Genomic DNA, 9391 nt, shown 5'->3' on the forward strand with positions numbered 1-9391 from the left:
ACAGTCTGAGCAAGTGGGGGCTGTTCAGCCTGGAGAAGAAAAGGCTGCATGGAGACCTTGTAGCAGCCTTCCAGGATCTGAAGGGGCCTATAGGGATGCTGGGGAGGGACTCCTCGTTAGGGACTCTAGTGGTAGGACAAGGGGTAATGGCTTAAAACTTAAACAGGGGAAGTTTAGGGTAGATATAAGGAAGAAGTTCTCTACAGTGAGGGTGGTGAGGCACTGGAATGGGTTGCCCATGGAAGTTGTGAATGCTCCATCCTGGCGGTATTCAAGGCCAGGTTAGACAGACCCTTGGGCGACATGGTTTAGTGCGATTTGTTCCTGCCCATGACAGGGTGATTGGAACTAGGTGATTTAAAGGTCCTTTCCAACCCTAGCTATTCTATGATTCCTCTAAAGCTCAGTTCTACCACTGATCGCCTATAGCAGATATGTTAAATCTATAATGAATTTGCAAGAAAGGGAAAACTGTTGAGACTGAGTAAAGCTAGATGTTTTTCTCCTACAGAACAAAGTGTCTCCATGGTCCAATATAACACATACATGGACAACGTGTTTACACACTGTTTGCCATTTCTATAAAGAGAAATAAAATATAAAATAAAACATTGGAACAACCTTAGGCACAACTACAGGCTGGGAGGGGAATGGATTGAGAGCAGGCCTGAGGAGACCTTCAGTGTGTTGGTTGATGAGAAGCTCAACATGAGCCAGCACTGTGTGCTCGCAGCCCAGAAAGCCAACTGTGTGCTGGGCTACATCAAAAGGACGGTGACCAGCAGACTGATGGAGGTGATTCTCCAAATCTAATCACTCTCGTGAGACCACACCCAGAGAACAGTGTTCAGCTCTGGGGCCCCCAGCATAATTACTACTTATTAGGGCAAGATATGACACTCTGAGGAAAAAAAAAAAAGTATAAATTTTCAGAAATAAAAAGTGACATGTTTTGGAGTGTTGCTCATTGTGACATTTCCACTTTTTCACAATATTTCTCTTCTTTTTTTTATGTCTGTCATTATAAACAAAAGTGGTCAGAAAAAGTGAACCTAAATAAATGTAAGTTACATATGTAATTTTACTATTACTGGAGAGAGAGAAAGAGGACTGATAACTATTTTTTGTATCATCTTTCAGAAAGATGTTTACTGAAAGAACAAAAGTTTAAAATTGTCAGAAACAATTTAATCAACATGAGAGAGAATAGGGCCTGTTACCCACCTGTCTGAAATCATGCAGTTGTCTAGAGAGTAGGGGGAAAAAAGGGAAAGAAGTCAGATGTATGGACAGAGGTCTGGAATTCATGAAGACCTCTTTAGTGACATGTCCTGGAAATAGGATTGCTGAAGTGGTACGGATTTTATTCAGAGTATCTGTCTCATTCAGAGTATCTGCCTTCCTCCCTTTAGATTACAATGAACTGTCATGGATAGGTTTCAGTATTAGTCTGGAAGGTCAGCTGGTACTAAAAGGCAATTGTAGGTGTGTTTCAGTGATCAGCAATTTCTGCAAGAAGGCTCTGACAATTCAGAGCTACTAGCATGCTTGAATTTTGTTGTCTCTATATTATAGGTCAGAAAGAAAAGCAATTTTCTGTTTCAAAGCATCCAAGACTTTTGGATTTGTGTGTTTTGCTAATGTTACCTATTTCTTTAGACTGTTTTTGCTTTCAGGGATTGAATTGAACAAGTATGGAACTTTATACATAAGAGAGCAAAAATACCTGCTAAGGCCTAACATGATAGCAAATACAGATCAGGCACCAAGGCTAGGATTTATAAAGTCTAGCTGTGGATGTTAACATCTCAACTAGTCACTGCAAGCTCCTTTTATAGTCAGCAGAAATAAATAGGTACTTTCAATATGAAATATCTCATTCTAAAATAGCAGTAGCTTAAGATATCATTGGCAAGTCAATGATTAAATGGAATTTGCTAATAAATGTGACAACCCAGCTGGGAAGCAGCTTGGCAGAAAAGGACCTAGGGGTCCTGGTGGACACCAAGTTAAATATGAGCCAGCAAAGTGCCGTTGTCACAAAGAAGGCTTAATGGGATCCTAGGATGATTAGATGAAGTATTGCCAGCAGATGAAGGAAGGTGATCTTTCCTCTCTCATGAGCACTGGTGAGGCCATACCTGGAGTCCTGTGGCCCGCAGTATAAGATAGACATGAACATATTAGAGAGAGTCCCACAAAGGGCCATGAAGATGTTGAAGGGACTGGTACATTTCTCCTATAAGGAAAGGCTGAGAGCTGTGACCATTCAGCCTGGCAAAGTCGGTGGCTCAGGGGGATCTTTTCAATCTGCATGCACAGCTAGGGAAGTGTGGGTGTAAGAAGACAGAGCTATTTTCACTGGTGCACACTGACAGGACAAGAGGCAATCTGTACAAACTGAAACACAGGAGGTTCTCTCTGAACATCACTGTTGCAGTGGGAGTGACTGAGCACTACACCAGGTTGCTCAGAGACACTGTAGGCTATCTTTGGAGATACTCAAAAGCTGCCTGAGCACAGTCCTCAGCAACAACACCATGTAACCCTGCTTGAGCAGAGACTTTGGACCATAAGACCTCAGAGGTCCCTTTTAGCCTCAGTCATCCTGAGATTCTGTGAAATAAGCTTTATAAGGTCCTGAAAATGTATTCTTTGAAGAATACAGTGAAGAATAATAGCAATAGTTTACAATTTTTTTTTGTTATGCTTTACAAAATAATTTATTGCTATGATAATGACTGATAACTCCTATAATTTAAATTTAAAAGACACATTTTAAAACATTAAATACGTAGAAGGAAATGGTCATAAGTAATACTTAATTACTTAAACATAAGCAGTTTGTACTGCCTTATTTAGATTTAGGTAACAGTCTAAAGCCAGAAAGTACACTGGTATTTCAACTCATGAAGTTCAAACTAGGTTAGTTATTTCAGAGGATTTCTGAAGCCTTCCCAAGTGTTACTAAATAGCAGACACTTGTAATAATTTGTGCTTGGCTGAAACTCTAAGTTTTAAAGCCCAGAAAGGCTCTCTGTCTTGAATGCTTGGAGGGTGACAGCCACTTATGGAGAAAGTTGTACTACTGTTTTTAAAGAGCATGCAGGTGTCAGGCTTGTAGGGTGAGTCTTCGGTATTACTGTTCAGTTACTACACTAGGAGCTACTCTCTTCTGTGTAGGACCTACTTCTTCCCTGTGGAAAGACTGTCTTCTGGTCTGCTTGATTATCTCCACCTAACAGGAGCAGAATAAAGTTTGAAACTAAATACGACTTTTCCTTGATATAAAGAAACACAAGAAAAAAAAAATTGTTTTTTCTCTAACACATATACTTTCTGTAAAAATTGATCCAGACTAATGCTATAGAGTAGCAGAATCCAATGCAATCAGACTTTGCTGGTAAATACACATAATCTTGGTTTAAAGCTTTTAGAATATATTTTATTTGGAGAAAAGTTGTTGGACCTTTGTAAAATTGTTTTAAACTCTGTTTTATTCTACATCATGAAATATTTCAAAGAATTTTATTATTAAATACTAAATATTATTAAATAATTAAATTAAAACTACTGATCACTACTGTTTTTATTCCCTTATTTAGTGTAAATGCCACACTAAGTCTTAAACTCCCGAACACTGGCAGAAATTATATGTGTTCACTGTAGATATTAAACATTGAGTGGGTTTTTTGCGTCATGTGATGGCTGGAGTAGGAGATTGGAATTCTTACAGGTATTAAGACAGATATGGGCAGGCATTGACACCAGTCATGAGTTTATCTCATGGAAAAGGTTTATTGCAGAATACCAAAAAGGAAACATGTGAAATAGGCTTTTTCATTAAAAACTAAGTTAAGCAGTAGTTTTTTGGTTGGTTTTTTGGTTTTTTTTTTTTTTTTTTTTATGAAAGGAGGTTTGAAAAAAGATCTTTGTCTTATGCTCTATGATAAAATCTGACTTATTTTCCGTAAAAGAGGTCTCTGTAGTAATCACCATTAACACTAATGTCATCTCATGGGTGGAAATGAACACTCTTTTCCAAGTGATAGAACTGAGCCTTGCTAAACTATGATTACAGGTTATTTGCTCTCTGGGTTTACTTTAATTTCAGATCATAAATCATACTACTTCTTTTTTTTTTTTTTCTGAACAACACTGAAGCTCTGATTTTTAGAGATATTGAGCATTCAGACCTCAAACTTTTTTCAATTAACAGCTTGGGTTTACAGTCATTCCAAAGAAGCATTAAATAAAGCTGTAGCGTGTAACAGAATATAATACAGACAAAGGAGCTATGTAGGAGGGTAGTGGTCAGTGGCTCAATGTCTGGATGGACACCAGTGACAAATGATGTCTTTCAGGGGTCTGTACTAGAACCGATAATGTCTAATATCTTCATCAATGACTTAGACAGTGAGACTGAGTGCACTGTCAGCAAGTCTGCAGATGACACAAGATGAGTGGTGCTGTTGGCATGCCTGGGGGACAGGAAGCTATCCAGAGAGACATGGACAGGCTCAAGAGGTGGGCTTGTGTGAACATCAGGAGATCCGATAAAGCCTAGTGCCGGGTCCTGCATCTGGGTTGGAACAACCCCCAGTATCAATACAGTCTGAGGGATGAAGGAATGGTGAGTACCCCTGAGGAGAAGTACTTGGTACTGGTGGATGAAGAATTGGACATGAGCCGGCAGTGTGTGCTTGCAGACCAGAAGGCCAATTGTATTCTGGGCTGCAGCCAAAGCAGCGTAGCCAGCTGGTCAAGGGAGGTGATTCTGCCCCTCCATTCTGCTCTGGTGAGACCCCACCTAGAGTGCTGTGTCCAGCTCTGGAGTCCTCAGCACAGGAAGGACGTGGACCTGTTGGAAAGGGTCCAGAGGAGAGCCACAGAAGTGGTCAGAGGGGTAAAGCACCCCTCCTATGAGGAAAGGCTGAGAGAGTTGGGGTTCTTCAGCCTGGAGAAGAGAAGGCTCAGGGGAAACCTGATTGTGGCCTTTCAGTTTTTATAAGAGGCCTACAAGAAAGATGGGGAAAGTCTTTTTATCAGGGCCTGTTGCAATATGATGAGGACTGGATGCGAGGAAGAAATTTTTTACAGTGAGAGTGGTAAAATACTGGCATGTGTTGCCAAGAGAGGTGGTGGATGCACCATCCCTGGAGACATTCAAGGCCAGGCTGGATGTGGTTCTGGGCAACCTGATCTAGTTGAAGATGTTCCTGCTTGTTGCAGGGGGCTTGGACTAGATGACCTTTGAGGATCCCTTCCAACCCAATCTATTCTATGATTCTGTCATTCTGTGAACCCTGCTCATTCTGCTCAAGGGCATCACCTTACACAGAAGTAAGAAGATGGATTTCTTGTCAAGAATATCAAAAGGAAAAGTATGTTTCATTTCTTATGACACTTGCAGTGAAACAGAAAGACCAAAAAAAAAAAAAAAAATCAGTTTGAGAATGGCCTGAAACAAAGACATCAGAAGAGACCGAGACTGACACGTTTATGCAAATCAGCAATTCTTGCATAAATAGCTTTCTTGTATCAACAAAGAATAAGAAGACCAAAAGTGTCTCAGTATTTTCTGAACTAATACAAACATAAATGAAATACATTTTCCAAATCAGATGGAAAAAAAGTGCTTTTTGCAGATATAATACAAGTGCATTTGAAAGTTATAGATATTATGAAATACGGTGTGGATTTTCTTCTTTTCCCAGTGAAGACATATAAAACTGAAAAGATGTTTTTCTATTCCTGACCTTATTTAGTTGAATTCATCGTAGAAGTAGGATTTTGCCAAAACAGCTTTAATTGTGTTATCAGTGAACATATCCTAGTTTGTACTAATACTGCAGCAACTTCTTACTCAAATCCTCACTGCATCTATAGCTGTGTCAACCCAGTGAAGACTATCTTTAAGAATATGGAGAATTGCATTGTGTACAACTGTTTAAATTCTATCCTAAATTTCTAATTTAGCATTACAATAGTTAAATCTGTAGTCTTTACAAAGGAAAATGTTCTTCCTGTTCACAGGAAAACTGGTGACAGTGACATGGAGAAGGCTGATAAACTCACCAATTTTTTTTGTCTCAGTTTTTCACTGGTATTCACTCTTAATTCTCCAAGGCCCTGAACCTCAAGAGAGGGGGTGGGGGTAGGAAGACTTATCCATTGTAATAGAAGATCAGGTTCAGAAACACCTGAGGAACCTGAACATAGACAAATTTATGGGACAAGATGCAGCCCGGGATATTGGGGGAACTGGTACATGGAGTTGCCAAGTTGCTCTCCAACATATTTGAAAAGTCATGGCAGTCAAGCTAAGTACCCAGTGACTGGAGAAAATGGAAACAACACCCCTTTAAAAAAAGGGTGGAAAAGAGGAGCCTGGGACCTCTTGTCCAGCCTACCTCATCTCTCTGCCCAGTGATATCATGGAACAGATCCTCCTGGAAGTTATGTTGAAGCACATGGAAGATGGGGACGTGGTCAGAGATGGCCAGCATGGCTTCACAAAAGGCAAATTGTGCCTAACTAATCTTGTGGCTATCTACAAAGAAGTGACTGTATCAGTGGACAAGGGAAGAGCAACTGGTGTCATCTACCTGGACTTCTGTAAGACCCTTGATATTGTCCCCAAAATTCCCACCTCTAAATTGGAGAAATATGGATTTTACGGATGGAGTGTAACATAGATAAGTAATTGGCTGGATGGCAACATCCAGGCAGTACAATCAGCAGGTCAAACTCTAAATGGAAGCCAATGATGAGTGGTGTACTCAAGGGTTCACACTGGGACTAATACTATTTGATATCTTCATTAACGACATATTGGGCTTGAGAGTACCTTCAACAAGTCTGTGGATCACACCAGTTTGAGGGAAGGGATGCCATCCAGAAGGACCTTGACAGACTTGAGAATTGGGCCCATAAGTACCTCATGAAGTTTAACCAGACCAAATGCAAGGTCTTGCACCTGGTTGAGGCAATCCTTACTATTAGTACAAACTGGGTGATTAATTGCTTGAGAGGAGCCCTGCAGAGAAGGATTTGTGGATAATGGTAGATAGAAAATTGGACATGAGCCAACAATGTGTGCTTGCAGTCCAGAAAGCCAATTGTATCTGGGACTGCAGCAAAAGAAGTATGGCTAAAAGAAGGTAGGGAGGCAATCCTACGCCTGTGCTTTTGTGAGAATCCACCTGGAGTACTCTGTCCAGTTTTGGAGTCCCCAGTACAAGAAAGACATGGACCTGTTGGAGAGCCACAAAAATTATTGGAGGGATGGCATACCTCTCCTGTGAAGACTGGCAGAGACAGTTGAGGAGTTAAGGAAGAAAGGCTGAGAGAGTTCAGCCAGAAAAAGAGAAAGCTCTAGGAAGACCTTATTGCAGCCTTTCACTACATAAATGGGGGCTTATAAGAATAATATAGAGAGAAACTTTTTAGCAGGACCTGTAGTAACAGGACAAGGAGCAATGTTTTTAAACTGAAAGACAGTAGGTTTACATTGGATATAAGGAAGAAATTTTTTACAATGCGGGTATTGAAACCCTGGAACAGATTCCCCAGAGAAGTAGATGCCCCATCACTGGAAATGTTCAAAGTCAGATTGAATGGTGCCTTGAGCAATCTGATCTAGTGAAAGTGCCTGTGCATGGCAGAGGGGTTGGAACTAGATCATCTTTGAAGGTCCCTTCCAACCCAAACTACTCTATGATTCTTAAGATTTTTGATATTTGTGAGACTTCAGTGCAAACAGTTCTGTATTTCATGTAGGGATATAATGTATTCCTATGTAAGCATTAATAGTTGCATTTCAAGTTTTTTACTATTTGTCTTATGAATTTTTATTTTAATGTTATCTATTTCAAATGCACTGTAATTGCATGGTCTATCTTATGTAGTTACAGTACATATTTTCTCTACGGACAAGCACCCTGCTGAGTGAACTGAGGGATCACTAAATTGCTTGTGTATTTGGTTTGGTGCAGTTACTATGTAAGTTGTTTACTGATCATGAATTAACATTAACTTAGTATTGAGTTATATGTATTTAGGTTTTGGGTTTTTTTTCCCCCCACTATCTATACTTGTCTATCCCTTCAAATCAATTACATGCACTTGCACAGTGTCTTTGGCCCAAAATTCTTCTGTTGTCCTATTTCTGTTGAAAAAAACCAAGATGAATTATTTATATCTCATATGTAGCATTCAACACAGCTAATTTCATTTAAACAAAGCTTTAAATGCAGTAAACCATAATGAGAATCCTTATCACGTGATTCCGATGTGGTCTGAAGAGAATAACCTTTCCTATGAAAATAAAAACTATTAATAATGAAACACATACTATATGGACATGTAGAACAAGAAAGGAGGCCTGCCATTTCAGTACCTTATAGATGACAGACTTATCATTGGATTGTTACATGTAAAAAAAAATCCTTCTTCCAAGCTGAACCTCTTTTTTTGTTTGTTTGTTTGTTTATTATTTTACTCTTCTAAATCCCATGTAGCTCCTGGGAGATCTTGAAAACCATGACGTGAGCATATAATTCTAATTATGTAATCACTTGGCATTTTTTCAGAGTAAAAAAGTCAGCTGCTTTCACAGACTGACACATACCTTTGCGCTATTTGTTCCAGCACTCTCATGGCTTTCTGTAAGACTAAATTAGTTTAGATCCTGTTTCATAATCATTCAGCTATATTATGCTCACTACAGACAAGTCAGCCACTGATTATCACATCCACCACATGTTCTTTCTTCTTAATGTACAGTAGGTATAACTGTATGTCATCCCAGATCACGATGTGACCCCCAACATCTTCCAGAAATCTTCACTGCTTGAAGCTCACTGCACTGCCCTATTAGCAGATATCAGGCAGTTTACAGTTGCCCATGACAAATAGGATTTGTCACACAGAAACTTCCTCCTATGGGTTAAAGAAGCTTTATCTACTACTTCACCCTGGTTGGGTGGAAACAGACACACCATGGTGTCATCCTTACTGATATAATCGTTTGACCTGGCCCTATGAGCTCTTACCCTATCTCTTGCCTATCTCAGAGAGCAGCCCCATCTATCCAAGCTGCTCCTTCATGGTAAGAGCAGCATTTCTCCCTATTCCATCTCTCTTGAAGGTCTTGCACCTGTCCATCAGTCAATGCATTTGTTATATCTGCCCTATCAAATGCCCCTCAGTTTTCAAACAACATCTCAATTGCCTTGCTGTAGATCTAGTCGCTTCTGCTTGCTTTCAGGCTGCACTACATATGTGGACCAGTACTTGAGGTTGATCCCCTTTTACCCTGTTGAGAGAGATTGAACTGAAATCAGACTCCACCATCCACTGTCTCAAAGATTGGTATGAGAAGCTGAGG

The sequence above is a fragment of the Nestor notabilis genome, unplaced genomic scaffold (assembly GCF_000696875.1).
Source record: "Nestor notabilis isolate BGI_N333 unplaced genomic scaffold, ASM69687v1 scaffold1619, whole genome shotgun sequence".
In the NCBI taxonomy this organism is placed as follows: Eukaryota; Metazoa; Chordata; class Aves; order Psittaciformes; family Psittacidae; genus Nestor; species Nestor notabilis.